The sequence below is a fragment of the Callorhinus ursinus genome, unplaced genomic scaffold, assembly GCF_003265705.2.
Source record: "Callorhinus ursinus isolate GAN/ISIS: 27379988/994484 unplaced genomic scaffold, GSC_fseal_2.0 scaffold8, whole genome shotgun sequence".
Taxonomy (NCBI): domain Eukaryota; kingdom Metazoa; phylum Chordata; class Mammalia; order Carnivora; family Otariidae; genus Callorhinus; species Callorhinus ursinus.
Genome location: NW_027397070.1, coordinates 37,613,196 through 37,630,866, shown reverse-complemented (window position 1 = coordinate 37,630,866; position 17,671 = coordinate 37,613,196). Strand labels below are relative to the sequence as shown.

The 17,671-nt window shown below is 41.0% G+C and overlaps 1 protein-coding gene across 1 annotated transcript in view; it reads left to right on the top strand.

The window, feature by feature from the left end:
- Window positions 1-17,671, top strand: part of ESR2 (estrogen receptor 2) — a 106,747-nt gene that overhangs the window by 15,936 nt on the left and 73,140 nt on the right. Inside the window, exon 2 of the mRNA XM_025869911.2 lies at window positions 9,084-9,172. The gene's annotated coding sequence lies outside the window, so the exon portion shown is untranslated. The remainder of the gene's footprint in view (window positions 1-9,083; window positions 9,173-17,671) is intronic.

Here is a 17,671-nt window from a genome sequence, read left to right as displayed (position 1 = left end):
CTCACCCCTGCTTCTCCATCTTTGTTCTTGCTTTTCCTTCTATCTAGATTGTTCTCAGTCCTGTGGAAACTTTACCTGAAGCCCTTACAGTGGCCTCAGAGTGGCCTCAGTACATACTAGGGTTCCTATTTCCTGGGACCTCATCTCCAGTTGCTTTCTCTCTCTCTCTCAGTCTGGTCATACAGTTCCTCGAAGACACCACTCACACTTCCACCTCAGGCCTTTGCATTTGCCGTTCCCCCTTCCTCTGGGGGACACCTGCATCCCCCTCCCTCCTTCCAGACACCTGCATGGCTCACTGTCATCAGCTCTTTCAAGTATTTGCTCAAATGTCCCTTTCTTGGTGAGGCCTTTTCTGACCACTCTCTTTGAAATTGCAGCACCTCCCTCACTCTCCTTGTACTCATTCTCCCCTTCCCTGTTTTATTTTTCTCCATAGTACTTATCTCTGTCAAATGTATATTATGTCATTTATTGATTTCATATATTTTCTGTTCCATCCTTACCCTCTGCTAAATAGAAATTCTATAAGGACAGAGATTTTATCTATTTTGTTCACTGCTGAATCCTTACAGCTAGAATGATGTTTGAAATTTAGCAGACATTCAATAAGTATGTTTAAAATATTGAAATAAATTTGTGGAATGAATGAATGAATGATCAAACCTGTATTGTGGTGAATTTGTTTGTTGCTGAATGAATGAATCCTCATTTTAAAAGCCATCTTAAATATGCACATTTCCACTTTTTGGAAATTTTGGGGGCACTAACTTTTATGTCTTCCTTGCCAATCTATATTCATTTTATGTCCTTTTCTTGCCTTATTGCACTGGCTAAATCCTTCAGCACTGTGTTGATAAGAATGATGAGCACAGGGGCACCTGGGTGGCTCAGTTGGTAAAGCATCTGCCTTCGGCTCAGTTCATGATCCTGGGGTCCTGGGATCAAGCCCCATGTCAGGCTCCCTGCTAAGTGGGGAGTCTGCTTCTCCCTCTCCCTCTGCCTCATGAGTGAGGTTAGTACCCTGATAAAAGAGGCTGTAGAAGGATCCATTGCCCCCTTCCACCATGTGAGGATCCAGCCAGGATTTCCCAGCCTCTACAACTGTAAGAAATAAATTTATGTTGGTACCCAGTCTGTGGTATTTTGTAATAGCAACTCAAATGAACTGAGACAATAATAATCCCTTAATATTTTTTTAGATGTTGCATTTCTGTTCCAAGTCTGGGATATTTGGGGGCATCAAAGAAAACCCAGGCAACTAACCACCATATTGTTGCTCAGGTCCCTGGCTGGTCTGCTTTCTTCTCTCCACCTTTCAGAGTCGTCTTATATTTGTTTTATATATAGTGTCCAGTGTTTTTAGTTGTACTGAAGTAGCAGGAGGAATAGGGAAAAGTATAGCTACTCTATGTTGCCAGAGTGCAAGTACCCATCTCCAGTTTTTGATGTAAGTGTGTGGCTTATGTCTTGCTAAGGTATTGTGGCCAAATCTTTTTTTTTTTTTTTTTGACAAGATAAAATGTTCCTTTTACTGTAAGATCATTGTTGTCAGTTTGGCAAATCTTAATTACAGTGGCCTGAGGTGCTTGGTGAATACAACCTCTGAATATACGTAAATATTTTAAGTTTCGACTTAGAGCAGACTACTTCTATTATAGCCACAGATTTACTCTAATTTCATTTGCGAGTAGATATTTGTACATAAAAGTGTATTTGACAAATAAAATACAGTAGTTTAATTCTTCAAAGGCAGTTTACAGCCCGATGTGTTTTGGGATAATTATAGATGTTTCAAACCTGTATTTGATTTCACGGACAAATGAATAAGTAGAAGAGAAACATTGCCAGTAGGGAGTATAAATGTACATTCGAATAACTTTAATGATTAAATTATGCCTTCAACTCTTACTGACAAGAATGTCAAATCCATTTCTCCTAGTTAAATTGATCGGCCCAGTAATCGGAAATAAATGGTCTGAGATTGTGAGTTTACATTTTAAAATCCTTTCAATTTAGGCAGAGGGAGTGTCCCCATCACACACATGCACACACTTTTTCCATGGAAAATGTATGGCTATTCCACCTAAGAAAAATTCCATGTTCTAATGTTGTTAACAAATTTCCCTCCGTTGTTCACATAGCTTTATAGCATAAACAATGCATTGCCCTGCACCAAGGATTGGTATGTGTTTCACAGCACAGATGTGAGACCTCTTGACGTTGCCCATGTTAATCATTGACTGGATCATCATGCCATGGTGAGCAGAGGGTGGAAAGCTAGGGAAGAAAGGTAGGCTTTTAAAATGTGAAGCAAAATCATTCTGGGATTTTACTGGGAATCACACGTTAAGTTTTGAAATGTCAAGAGGCCCAAATATCAATTTAAGTTAGAGTTTTATAAAGTAATGTTAAGTTCTCCTCTTAACGCATTTTCATCTGATTTTCTTTCATATCCCTCAACGCCCTTTAAGCTGGTAGAGCTTCACGATTATTTAAAAATCAATCCCTAAGTCAATATCTTTTCTCTGTAATTTTAGTATCCTCCAATCTCCTAAGCACAGCTGCAAGTTGAAATGATTTTGGAGAACTGTGAACAAAAATCTAATAAAAAAAAAATGGCTTCATTTTGCAGGGAAGTGTGTATTAGGTAATTGACAGAATGACCAGGAACATGGATGTAGGAGTAGGTCAGACAGATTGAATTGTTAAGTATTTTGAATGCACTGTAAATGAGATTTTGAAATCAATATGCCATTTTTGTTGCATCTAATAAGAACTTTTAAGGGTAAAGGCAAGGTGGAAAGATGTAATACCGCTTTGGTTTAGCCACTAAAGCAAATGGAAGGCCTGTATGTAAAAGTTCCCCAGGATCTCTTGAAAAAGGCAAACTACACTCTTATATAATCTTCCCTTTAGAAAACATGTTTATAATTATATATGAAATCATTGTACATTATATACTATTGCAATACACATGGTGCTAATTTTCATCTTGGAACACCTTCCCGATGTTTTTTGTTGTTTTAGGGTTACAGTGGGTTTTCTGTAACAGTGCTTTTTGTTTTTAAAGTTTATTTTTTTAGGGGCACCTGGGTGGCTCAGTTGGTTAAGGCTCCGACTCTTGATTTCCACTCAGGTTGTGATCTTAGGGTCCTGGGGTTGAGTACCCGCTGTGGAATCCGTGTGCTCAGTGCAGAGTCTGCTTGAGATTCTTTCTCTCTCCCTCTACTTCTGCACCTCCTGCTGCTCGAGTGCACATGCACACACACCCTCTCTCTCTCTCAAATAAATATAATCTTTTTTAAAAAAAATATTTTTTAGTAATCTCTATACCCAACGTGTGGTTCAAACTTATAACCCCAAACCGAGTCACATGGTTTTCCAACTGAGCCAGCCAGGTGTCCCCCATAACAGGTTTTGGCTAGACACAAACCTACCGAGGTTTCTCCACCCCTTATTATAGTGCATTCAAATACAGGAATTCGAAACAACCCTAAGTAGATCTCAAGGAACTGGTATCCTAAGTGTTACAGGTACAATTGGTTTCTTACCTACAACCATTTCTCCCTTTTTTTTTTTTTTTTTTTTTTTGCTGCTAGAGCTCCATGTTTGTTTGGGTTCTGCTCTTTCTTTGCAGTCCTGTGCTTAGAGAAGAGATAAATCCTGGTAAGTACAAGCTAGATAAGGCCCTTTCCCTTAGCCAGTGATTGGCCTAGAGGTGTGACTATCAACCAGTTTGGCCAAGGAGACATGAGAAATATGCTGGAGGAACTTCTGGGAAGGTTTTCCTTGCTTTCAAAAAAGACCCAGGAAGGAGGTAATCCTCTTTTCTTCTGCACAATGTGGCTGAATGTGACCCTGGTACTACTCTAGCTGTCTAGACTCTAGAAGGAAGTGGGTCACACCATGGACAGCAGAGCAGAAGATGGAAAGGACAGACTTAATGACAATATTGAGTCTTCTGAATTTGGAATGAAATTTGGAGCTGCCCTACACCCAGACTTGTTGATGTTATGTGTCCTTCTGTGTAGGCCCCTTGAGTCAAGACTTTTTATTACTTTTAACTGAAAAGGTCCTGTTGAAATAGTATTATACCACAGCACCCTTGGCTTGTGTAACATCTTCCACTTAGATAACATACTTTTAAGCAGTGATGAGTATTAGCTAATCTTTGCATTCTGTAGGGAGTTTAGAAATGCCAGATTATTCTACTTTTATTCATTGTGGTGAAAGAAAAAAGAATTTGACAATAATAGCTACCATTTACTGAATATCTACTGTATATGAGGCACTGTGCCAAATGCTTTAGGTATATTATCTCATTTAATTCTCACAAAATGCCTAGGTTATTATTGCCACCATTTTTTTTTACAAGTAAGGAAACTGAAGCTCAGGAATTTTAAACCACTTGTGCAATATGAAATACTAGTAAGAGGTAGAAAGGGATTGAACAGAAGTCTCTTTTTAATAAAACTTATGCTCCTAACTTGTCTGATTCCCTTTTATTAGGTATTATGTACTAGTCATTAAGGATGATAAAAAAAAAGATAAAGTCAAAATTGCTTTGTAGCTTTGGAAAATTATTAGGGCTTTCTACTCAGGGGGAAAAAAGTGAATGCTGAAAGACTTTCAAAAGCAGGCTTCTAAGGGTGCAATTGCTGTTGTTTCCAAATGGTGAGAGGGAGAGGTGGTAGAGATGGAGTCACAGAGGGTGATGGTTAAGGAGCCCAGGCACCGAGCCAGCCTGCTCGGGCTGCATCCCTAAGTGCTTCCACAATGCATGGGCCATCAGGTTGGAGAACTGGGATTCTGCGGAATCGTGCTGTTGTTGCGGGTGAGCTTTCTAAGGATAGAAAGTGAGAACGAGGTGCCTGGCTGGCTCAGTCAGTGGAGCGTGCAACTCTTGATCTTGGGGTTGTAGGTTCGAGCCCCATGAACATTAAAAAAATAAAATCTTTAAAAAAAAAGTGAGAGGGGAGAATCATGTAGAGGGAGGCATCTAAACTGAATTTTCTCCTCAAAATATAGCAAAGGGAGTTACAGGTTGGTGGGGGCGGGAAGGGTACGGAAGAGGTCCATAATTTAACATAATATTCTGGTTTTAGATGAAACTAAGCCCATGGCAGGCTTTATGGTAGTAAAGTATAGGCCCCAGGGACAATCTAGCCAAGATTTCCATTCAGAATTCTTTCTAAGAGAGAAATAGACTCTCGCAGCCCATGAATTCCATGAAATAACCTGATTAACTCTCTCATCAGTGTCTTTCAGGATGGCAATGTCAAGCACCCTAGATCCATTCAAATTTCTGTTCAAGGTTCTGAAACAAATACTGGACCATGATATACCAGAAATAGCTGAACATCCATGTACGTTTCTTAATGTTGCCTGTTTCCATCTCTATCTCCACAAAATATACTGGGAATGGAGGTAGACTTGCAGATTCTAGCAATAGTACCAAAAGGCCAGAAGGATCTGAAATCCCAGAAAGGAGCTGGAAGTAAATGAAATAAACTGGTCAGAGACAGAAGTGGTCCACAGCCCCCATTGTCTTCCCCAGGTAGAGGTCAGATGTAGCTTATTCCCAGAAGATGAAATTCTTCCTATGTCTGAGAGTTCCAGTGCTCTTCCTGACTACCTGTCTTATGGATTTCAGGCTTGCCTAGCCAGCCCCCATGATCACATAAGCCAATTCCTTGCAACAAATCTCTTTTTGGTTCTGATTCTCTGCTTGAGCCCTAGTTGATACACAGTGATGGAGAGAAAGGAGAAGCTAGAAAAAAAAATGTTATGCCTGGAGAAATAAAGATAAGAATGACAGCAGATTTCTCATCAAAATACAAAATTGAGAAGATAGTTGTACAACATCCTTAAAGTAACAACAACAAAAAATTGTCAACGTAAAAATTACAAATATTGCAAAGTACAAATATCTTTCAAAAACAAAGGTAAAACAAATATGTTCCAGACATACAAAAGTTAAAAGAATCAATCCCTAGCAGATCTGCACTATAAAAAAATACAAATAGTTTTTAAAAATAGACTTTAATTTTCAGAGTAGTTTTAAGTTTATAGGAAAATTGCACAGGAAGTAGAGTTACCTTATATCTCCTCCCCAGCCCCACAGTTTCTCCTATTACTAACATTTTGTGTCAGTGTGGTATATTCATTATTATAAACCTATATTGACACATTTTTTACTAATGTCCATAGTTAGGGTTTACCCTTCATGTTGTACTGTCCTATGGATTTTGACAAATGCACATTCATGCATCCCGATTACAATATTACACAGAATGGTTTCACTGCCCTAAAAATGCTCGGTGCTCCCTCTCCTCTCCCTGAACCCCTGACAACCACTGATCTTTATACCGTCTCCATAGTTTTCCCTTTTCCAGAATGTTGTGTGGTTGTAAGCACATAGTATGTAGACTTTACAGACTGGTTTCTTTCACTTAGAAATACACATTTAAGTTTCTTCCATATCTTTTTTGTGGCTAAATAGTTCATTTCTTTGGTCTTTTTTCTTTTAAATGGTAATTTTTTTTAAGGATTTTATTTTTAAGTAATCTCTGCACCCTACACAACATGGGGCTTGAATTCAGAAGCCTGAGATCAAGAGTCACATGCTCTATCAACTGAGCCAGCCAGGCGTCCCTCATTTTTTTGAAATTTGTTTTTCAGGCAGAAGGAAAATTATACCAGTTGGAAATCTGTATCTATGCTGGAAACCATATCTACACCAGAAATGCTAACTATATGGGTACATATCCATGATTTTTAAATATAAATTTCTTCAAAAGATAACTGGCCTTTTAAACAAACAAAACATAGCATGGAGTTTATGACATAAAATTAAAAATCCCAAAGAACACAGAAGAAAAGGAAAAAACTCCCAAAGAATTCATGGGGCAAATAGAAAACAAACAGCAACTCATTCTAGGATGAGAGCATTACCTTGATATCAAAACAAAGATATTCCAAGAAAAGAAAACCACAGATCAGTTGCCAAGTTTAGCAAATCAAATCTAATGGTATGTAGGGGCACTTGGGTGGTACGGTGGGTTGAGCATCCAACTCAGAGTTTCGGCTCAGGTTGGAATCTCAGGGTTGTGAGATTGAGTCCCATGTGGGGCTCCCTGCTCAGTGCGGAGTCTGCTTGGGTTTCTCTCTCCCTCCCCCTCTGCCCCTCCTGCCCCCACTCTCTCTCTCAAATAAATAAATCTTAAAAAAAAAATTTAACAGTATATAAAAAGGATAATACATTATGACCAACTGGGTTTTATCCTAGGAATGTAAGAGTTCACTTATAAAAACAATCAATAAACTCCTGAAACCAATATTGTACTGTATGTTAAAAATTTAAATAAAGATTAAAAAAATATTCACCATATTAACAAATAAGAGGTAAGAACCAAATGATGATCTCAGGAGATGCTGTTTTAGTCCTTTCTTTCTACTGTAACAAAATACTACAGGCTGGGTGGCTTATAAACAACGGCAATTTATTTCTCACAGTTCTGGAGCTTAGAAGTCCAAGCTCAAATGCCGGTAGATTTGGTGTGTCGTCTGGTGAGAACCAACTTCCTGATTCATAGCTGTACCTTCTCTCTGTGTCCTCCTACGGTAGAGGGGGCCAGGAATATCTCTACAGCCTCTTTCGTAAGGGCACTGATCCCATTCATGAGGATTCCCCCCTCATGACTGACCACCTCGCACCAGCCCCACCTACTAATACCATAATTTTGGGGGTTTATGATTTCTTTTTTTGTTTTTTTAAGATTTTATTTATTTGAGAGAGAGGGAGAGTGAGCGAACAAGCAACATATGCAGGGGGAGGGGCATACAGAGAAGGAGAAGCAGACTCCCTGCTGAGCTGGGATCCTGACTCTGGGCTCAATCCAAGGACCCTAGGGTCACAACCTGAGACAAAGGCAGTCGACTGAGCCACCCAGGTGCCCGTGGGCGTTAAGATTTCAACACATGAATTATGAAGGGGGGAGAGCACAAACATTCAGATCACAGTTGACACAAAAAAGCATTTGACAAAATCCAGTGTCCATCCTGGTAGAAATTCTAAACAAACTAGGAATAGAATGTCCTTTATTTGTCTTTTTCTACACCTCACGTCCTTGAAATAAAATCTGTGTCGGAATGCCATGAAGTTTTGCGTTGTTGCTGGTGGCAGGGATGAACATTACTTTGAAGGCAGGACCAAGTTAAACAGAAGCACTTGGGTAAGAAGAAAAGACTAGTTAGTCCAGCTAATTCTCCTCAGAGAGCCAAAATGCAGTAGTTTCTTGCTTAATTAAGTATCATTTTCCTGTAGTCCCATTTTCTTGGTTCTCTTCGTGTTCTATTTCATGGTTCCAGAGCTATTCAGGAATTAGCACAGTATTTGTAACAGCTGTACCTAACAGCTGAGGTATATTGTGCACTATTAAACCCTTCATAGTAACTCTTAAATTTGTATACAGGTAGATCTAGATATAACATACATACTTTTTTTTTTTAAGATTTTATTTATTTATTTGACAGAGAGAGAGCACAAGTAGGCAGAGCGGCAGGCTGAGGGAGAGGGAGAAGCAGGCTCCCTGCTGAGCAAGGAGCCCGATGCGGGGCTCAATCCCAGGACCCTGAGATCATGACCTGAGCTGAAGGCAGATGCTTAACTGACTGAACCACCCAGGTGCCCCATGTAATTTTTAATTTTTCCATTTTAATACTATAAATTATTCTTTGGGGGTAAATATATATTCAAACTTTGTTACTTTGGAATTACAATTTGAAAAACAATTACACTTTATTTTTTATTCTTTAGTTAATGGAACATAAATTATATAAAAGTTCAATTACAAAAAATAATTGGTGAATTTCTGAAACAAAGGCAAGAGATATAACTGTTATGGTCTCATTATTTGTGTGTCCTCAAAATTCATATTTGAAACCTAATGCCCAAGGTGATGGTATTAGGAGGTGGGGCTTTTGGGGGTCTTTGGGATTAGGTCATGAGGGTGGAGCCTCATGGGGTTAGTGCCCTTATAATAAAGACCTCGGCGAGATCCCTCCTGTATTCCACGCAGGAAGTAGGCAGTTTGCAATCCAGAAGAAGGCGTTCACCGGAACCTAACCATGCTGGCACCTTGGTCTTGGATTCCCAGCTTCCAGAACGGTGAGAATAAATTTCTGTTATTTATAAGCCCACCCCAGTCTGTGGTATTTTGTTGCAGCAGTCTAAATGGACTAAAACAGTAACTTTCAGGATGTAAATGTGAATTATGTATGTTTTCATGTTAGTACTCATTCAAATGTTATAATTCATCCAAACAGTGTTGTCTTATCAACAAAAGCCAGACATGCATGATAATGATTAAATTCAGTCATCTTTGGTATTTTGCCAACTTCCAGTCCTAGCAAACCATAGCTTTATATACACTTTTCCATTTGAGTCATTTCAAAGGTATATTTGCAAAATATATTTGTACAATAAATACATTTTGTTTCACAATTTGTTGGCTTATTTATTGTTTCAAAATTTAAATGTATAACATGTAAGCCTTTATTTGTACCCTTCCCCGAGGCCCCCAAAATGTCAGGGCCTGAAGGAGGAACTCTCTCAGGTCTTGCTCTGGTAGTCTGCTGTGGAAAGTCACCTGAGTATGAGCCCTCCCTGGCTAATTTCTTCTCCTTCCTTTCATCTCTCTTGTGGAAAACTGGGCACAGGGTGAAAAGAATCTCCTGGAGATCAGTTTACACACTCTCCCTTTCCAGTAGAGAATCAAAATGGGTGAGGAGCCCCTCATGTGACAGAAGAGGCATCCGTGAAGACCATACTCTACTCAACAACCTGTGAGAAGACTGGTTGCCTTCCTAGCCCCACTCAGTCCTCAGTGCTGGAGGATGCCTGAAATGCCACCCTCAGAACTTTAAGATCTCAATCCTTCTCTGTCTTAGTGCCCTGTATTTCAGGAGATTTGATTTTGGGAAAGGAGCAGAGAAGACCTGCATCTCCAGTGCAGCCGGGCAGAAGAACCACAAAGCACAGGGAAGCTGAGATAGAGATCAGGGGAAGTGGGAAGGAGATGAGGGGAGTGGAGAGATGAGGGGAGGTGGGAAGGAGATGAGGGGATGCAGGATGCAGTTGGGAGAGGCAATGAGAAGGAGAAAGTCTAACTGCTCTTTCTGCCATTTTGCCTAGGGCTGCTGAAAGGAAGGGGAACATTTCTTTCTTTCTTTCTTCCTTCCTTCCTTTCTTTCTTTCTTTCTTTCTTTCTTTCTTTCTTTCTTTCTTTCTTTCTTCTTTCTTCTTTCTTTCATTTATTTTTAATTTTTATTTAAATTCTAATTAGTTAGCATTCAGTGCAATATTGGTTGCAAGACTAGAATTCAGTGATTCGTCACTTACATACAACACCCAGTGCTCATCAGGAGTGCCCTCCTCAGTACTCATCACACATCTAGCCCATTCCCCCCACCTCCCTCCATCAGCCCTCAATTGTTCCCTATCATTGAGTCTCTTATGCTTTGCCTCCCTCTCTGTTTTCATCTTATTTTATTTTCCTTTCCCTTCCCCAATGTTCATCTGTTTTGCTTCTTAAATTCTGCATATGAATGAAATCATATGGTATTTGTCTTTCCCTGGCTGACTTATCTCACTCAGCAGAACACACTCTAGGTCCATCCATGTTGTTGCAAATGGCAAGATCTCATTCTTTTTATGGCTGGGTAATATTCCACTGTAGATATACTACTACGACGACAACTACGACTTCTTCTTTTCTTCCTCCTCCTCCTTCTTCTTCTTTTTAAGATTCTATTTATTTATTTGAGAGGGAGAAAGCAAGTGAGAGCAGAAGAGCAGGGGGAGGGAGAAGCAGTCTCCCCGCTGAGCAGGGAGCCCAATGCGGGACTTGATCCCGGGACTCCAGGATCATGACCTGAGCCGAAGGCAGCCACTTAACCAACTGAGCCATCCAGGCGCCCCTACACCACATCTTCTTGATCCATTCATCTGTCAATGGACATTTGGGCTCTTTCCATAGTTTGGCTATTGTTGATAATCCTGCTATAAATATTATCGGGGTGCATGTACCCCTTCAAATCTGTCTTTTTGTATCCTTCGAGTAAATACATAGTCGTGCAATTGCAGGATTGTAGGGTAATTCTATTTGTAACTTTTTGAAGAACCTCCATACTGTTCTCCAGAGTGGCTGCACCAGTTTGCATTCCCACCAACAGTGCAACAGGGTTCGGAAGGGGAATATTTTAGAAGTCAGGTCTGGCAGTGAGAGAGAGTGAGGATTTGATTGAACAGCTCAGAGGGGACCCTGTGTACGCTGATACTTGAAAACGTGAGTTGTGGAATGAGACAGATGGACTCAAATCCATCTGATGTGTTTGAGCTATTTGACCTTGAGCAGGCTATTAACCTACATGAGCCTCAGTCTTCTCATCTGTAAAATTTAGCTGCATGCTTGGACCTAGTTTATAGGATTATTGCAGGGACTAGTGAGGTGTCACTCAGTAAGTACTTGCTAGTGTGCCTAGCATGCTGTAAGTAAATTACAGTTATTGAATAATTTACTCTCCTCTGCAGACCAAGAACAAGTAATCTGAATAGATCCCATAAATTGTCTTTAACCTAGACTCAGCCAAGTCTATTTCTGTTCTTACGCTGAGGCATTCTGACCCTGGAAAACAGGTCTTTGAAGCAGGAAAGTTACTAAAAGGGGGTCTGGCTCTACCTTTGTCTAGTCTAGACTTCCTGCAATCTTGCCCCCACATTGCCACTGGGATGATCCTTTATTTTATTATTATTATTAAAAAAGATTTATTTATTTATTTATTTTAGAGAGCGAGCGAGAGAGCACGTGCAAGTGGGGGGAGGGGCAGAGGGAGAGACTCCTCAAGCCAACTCCCGGCTGAGCTTGATCCCAAGACTTGTAAGATCACGACCTGAGCCAAAACCAAGAGATGGAAGCTTAACTGAGCCAACCCAGGCACCCCTGGGATGATCCTTTAAAATGTGAATCTAGGGTGCCTGGGTGGCTCAGTTGGTTAAGCAACTGCCTTCGGCTCAGGTCATGATCCTGGGACTCCAGGATCGAGTCCCGCATCGGGCTCCCTGCTCAGCAGGGAGTCTGCTTCTCCCTCTGACCCTCTTCCCTCTCGTGCTCTCTCTCTCTCTCTATCTCATTCTCTCTCTCAAATAAATAAATAAAATCTTTTAAAAAAATAAAAAAAATAAAATGTGAATCTACTTGTTACTTTCACGTTAAAGTCTTTGAATGGCTTGTTGCCTGCAGAATAAGGCGAGAGCTCTTTAGCTTGGCAGAGAAGGTCCTCCTTGACTTGGCCTCTAATGAACTGTTCTGCTTCCACGTCCTCTCCCCATCCAATCAGAGCTCAACGCCTCTTCCTGCGCTTGCTAGCACACTGCATGCTTCTATGCACGGTTATTGTATGTGTATGTGAATATCCTCCCAAGTAACTAACACAGGACCTGCCTCCTTCATTTCTGCTTTGCTAATTTCCAATGTTTATTTTTGATTAGGAAATACCTTCACGGGGTTCGCAACTAAAAATAGATGAAAGGAATACAACGAAAACTCTCTTTTACCTCTATTTTCCAGATATTCTTCTTTTCCTTCCAGGAGGAAACCAATTGGTGTTAATAGTTTTTTTGTGTATATTTCTGGAGATATTTTATGTGAGTTGGTGTGTGTGTATTCTTTCTCCTTCCTTTCGAACAAATGATATATTTTTTATATTTTATTTTTTTTAAGATTTTATTTTAGAGAGAGAGAGTGTTCAGGGGGAGAAGCAGAGAGAGAGAGAGAATGCTCGAGCAGACTCCTCGCTGAGCATGGAGCATGGCATGGGGCTTGATCCCAGGACCCTGAGATCATGACCTGAGCTGAAGTCAAGAGTTGAATGCTTAATCCACCGAGTCACCCAGATGCCTCTAAACAAATGACATTATTCATACCATCCTATACTATGATTTTTTCCCTTTATATATCTTGGCAATCTTTCAATGAGTTTTCTCATTCTTTGCCTTTGCATGGTGTCATTCATAGCTTTATACCTCAACATCTGACACATAGTTAAATAAATGATAAATAATGAATGAAATATTGAGTGAATAAAAACAAAAGGACATTTTTGTGCTGCTCTTGGAAGTTAGCTGAATAAGTTACTATATATTGTTTCAACACGTGTTACATATATCACACATAATAGAGATAAATTATACACAGCCTTCTGATTCAACAACAAATAGAAATCTTACTTGTCTTATTCTTTACCATCCATTAGAGGGAGACATGACCTTGTTGTGTAAAGCCAATGCTCAAAGCCTCTAACTGGAAAATCTGAACCAACTCCATAGCAGGTGGTCCTTTGTAGAATTTGAGCCCTTAATAAATCTGTCTAGGATGGGAGGTGCTAGGGATGATAAAGGATGTTAATTGCAGGAGGAGAAAATGTCTGGACCCAAGCACCTGGACCAGTAGTAAGGACACAGGTGAACTTCGCTCAGTTACTAACAACAACAAGACTAATCACTTTTGCTAGGTGTTGTGTTAGTAAACCAGTTCTTTAAAAAAAGAAGTCCTGTTCTGTGTGTAGTACTTACGGATTCCCTAAAGAAAAAGACAATACAGTATTCAGAGTGAGCGATGAACCAAAACCCCGAGAATAGCTGAGAAGGGTTCACATCAATCAACGTCCTGTGCTCTGAAGGAAACAGCAGCACCTTTAGCTAGCTTCTTTCTGGCCAAGAGAAATCCATGCTTACCAGGACAGATTTCAAGCTGTGATTGGTTTAACAATTGAATTGCAAATTCCTTGAGTATTTAACTCTCCTGAGTATTTAGCTCTCCTGAGCCAGTGTGAACAGGTTTTGACACACTGCTGAGCTTTTGTTGGGTCTTAGTTACCTTTCCTGGAAAATGGGGATGATAAATCACCCATTACACAGATCCCATTATATAGTGGACATCTAAGCAGCTTGAACATTTTATTGTTTTTATTATTTTTATTTTTTAAAAGATTTTATTTATTCATTTGAGAGAGAGAGAGAGAGAGAGACAGACAGACAGACAGACAGAGCATAGCAGGGAGAGAGGCAGAGGGAGAGGGAGAAGCAGGCAGCCCGATGTGGGGCTTGATCCCAGGACCCTGGGATCATGACCTGAGCCAAAGGCAGACGCTTAACCATCTGAGCCACCCAGGCGCCCCTAGTTTGAACATTTTTAAAGCAATGTTTTCCCAACTTCCCTGATCATAAAATCCACCCAGTGAGTTGTGGAAAGTGTGCATTTCCAGGACCTGTCCCAGAGCTCCTGGTTCCGAGCCTGCTGGGGAAGAGGGGCCTGGGAATCCATATTTTAAACAAGTGACTCAGGCGACACATGATCCAGGAATGTGGAAAAACTCTGCTTTAAAGCAGCCTTACATTGGGTTATATGTCAGTGGGTCTTCTTCAACTTACTTCACGATTGGGCCTGCCTGAAGAGATGTATGCAGAAGTCTGTGACTGGCTCCTGACAGGACATTTAATTCTGTACTACCTCCCCCACCCTGGGAGCCCAAACCTCTCTAACCCCCACACCTGCTCTTGCCTCCTCCTTGGCCAAGTCTTCCCCATACCCGTGAAGCCCTTTGTTCCAAGGACTGCTGGAGTTTTTAAGGCCATCCTGTATTGAGAATGTGCCAGGTGTCAGGCAGGTTACAGCTCATCCTCATCACCATCTCATGCAGTGCATTCTTGTGTTCTTCTTACTTTACTGAAGATCGAAGAGGCCAGAAAAGGGTTCAAGGGCGTACATCTGCTAAGTGCCTGGGCTCCCATCCTGCTCTGGTGCCTGTGTGTTGTTCTCCGTCCTGTGCCCCAAGCAGCTTCCAGTAGCCAGGGTGGAAGAATGAGGGATGCCGTGGGGAGGACACAATTCTGGGCCTGGGCACCTGCAGAATTCAGAGGAGCCCCCCTGGGAGATCAGCACCTTCCGTGTCTGAAATTCAGTCAGCTCAGGAAACAAGCTCTGGGGTTCATTTCTCTCAAAGAGGAACCCAAACATGAGGGGAATCCTCTGAATGTCCACAAACCTCCCCTTGTCCCCCATTCATTTGCCTCTGATCATTTGTAACAGGCACTGCAGGTTGTTTCTTGGGCATTGGTCTCCTCCCCTCCACTAGAATATAAAGCCTTCAGGAGATCAGACTGGGTGTTGCCGTGAAACAGATCTGGTGGGAACCCTTTGCTCTTCTTGCTGGGTGATACTGGGCAAATTAAACTTTCTGAGCCTTAGTCTTCTCATTTGCTAGGTGGGAACATAAATAGTGCCTCCCTTGTGAGATTGTTTTGAGGATTCCATGAAATAGAGCAGATGAAGTGTTTACAAGCAGTTGCTGAATGAATGTTATCTCCTCCTCATCTAGAACAAATACCTTCGTGTTCTCCTGTGTCTTAGGTAAGCACTTTGGGCTTTACTGTTTTTCAGCATTAAGAGGGCATTCTCACAAAGAGATAAATGCAGGAGGGCAAGAAGCAGTCCCAAAGAAGAGTGTTTTATGAAAGAATAAATTAATATTGAACATCAGAATAACTTTAAAGTAAAAATAACTAAAGAAGTTGTCAATGAGGGGGCCTGGGTAGCTCAGTCAGTTAAGTGTCTGACTCTTGATTTCGGCTCAGGTCATGATTTCAGGGTCATGAGATTGAGCCCCGAGTCGGGCTCGCATTGAATGTGGAGCCTGCTTAAGATTCTCTCTCTCCTTCTCCCCCTGCCCTCCCTGCAACTCGCACATGCACTCTCTCAAAACAAAAAACAAAAAACAAAAAACAACTTGTCAGTGATTTTCTCCCTTGAATGGTGTTTCATACTGAGATAAAGTGGGAAGGGCTGGGGGGAAGGGGTGGGGTCAGGTGACACAAGCCCGAGGCTAGTAGCCCTAGCAGCCCGCCCAGGCTAGGGACGCAGGAAGTGAATTTCCCTCAAGGAGGCAGATAGGGATCTACGAAACAAGTCAGATGACTAGGGTTCCTATAAGTGTAAATCTAGCGAATTCACTGAAGTTTCCTTACGTGCAAAGTGGGTATAAAATTACTGTCATAGAGTTGGCGTGACATGGCCATGTGTGTGCTGTGTTAATTGTAAAAGCCAATGTCACCCTAGGAGAGCAGGTCTCTTAGTAAGTTGTGGCTGGTGGATGGGAGCAGGCCAAGGAAGCATCTGGCTTGAACGTGGGCAGAACCAGTAAGAACAGATTAGTGAGCAATCTGCCTGGAGAGACAGGAAAAAAAATGTAGAGATGTTAAATGAAGAGAAAAAAGGGGAGACCACAGGGATCCTAGTACACTGGACAACATTGGCGACCCCTCAGAAGATATATAAACTGCTTGGAGAAGTTTATTTCCTGGCTGTAATTCCCAGGAAAAGGGGAGACTGAATCATGGAGAAGACCATTCCTCTCTCTGGTTGGACTCATCAGATCAAGCAATGACATATGTGAACACTCTCTGTACACAAAGGATGGGGTCTACATTTTTACAAAAGCCATTAATGCGATGTGCATCAATAGAGTATTATTTGACAATAAGAGACATTTCTAGTAACTTTCCATGATATGAACAAAGAATTTGAAAATGTCAAATACATTTATGAGAAGTAGAAAAAAAACTTCAATTTTTTTGAATTCTAAACTCTGTGGAAGCAGACGGTCTTATTAGAATCTATGGCCTCTTGAGCCATTTCTGTCTATATACCCTTTTTTTTTTTGACCTCCTATCTGGGACGATTACACTGTCTGACCTGTTATTAATATTATTTTATTCTGTGCCAGAAGAGGTAGAGAAGCTGCACTTCCAGAATTGCACTGGAGTCATTTGTGAAATTGCGTATTACAATTTGCATCCATTTCTAACAGTTCTTTAACATTTTCTTTCTCAACGGGGTGTTCACATTCCTGCCAGTGACCTCCAGGGGCAAGTTTCTTTGCTAGCTCAAGAGAGAATTGCTTCAATCACAGCTGGGGCTCAGGATAGGAACATATATTCTTCATGTTGTTTGATTTCAAATGGATAGAAATTAGAAACAAATTTATGCAGGAGATTTGTGTGGAATTTAAATACCTTCAAGGAGCAGTAGATACAACAAAAACTTATTTTACCTGTTTGTTTGCAAATGTCAAAGACCAAGACGGAGACAGATGAGGGTGAGTTATAAGGAGTTGGCTATACATGCTGGCTGCCCAAGTGGTTCATTTCAACTGCAGGTCAGAGTAACCCTGTCCTGTGGTCTGGGCACTTAGATACCAGGTTAGGGCTACCTTGCTGCTTATGTCCTTGGCAGCCTTACCAAGGGCTCCAGTCAAACTCATGTCAGTAAAGAATATAGTTATTTAAATATGCACACAGAGGTCATGCCTAGACAAGAACTTGACAAGATTTCATTCAGCAATATCCAGGCTCTACAGGACTAATATGCCTCAGTTTCCACAACAAGTAAGAACAAAATCACAGTTATAACAGAGGAGAAAGCAAGGGATTCACAGGTAGGCAGAAAACTTTGCCACATGCACATGGGTGACCTTGCAAAAGAAACGTCATTTCTCTGAGGCTCTGTTTCCCTATCTGTACAGCAGGGACAGCCAAAGGGAAGTTCTGAGG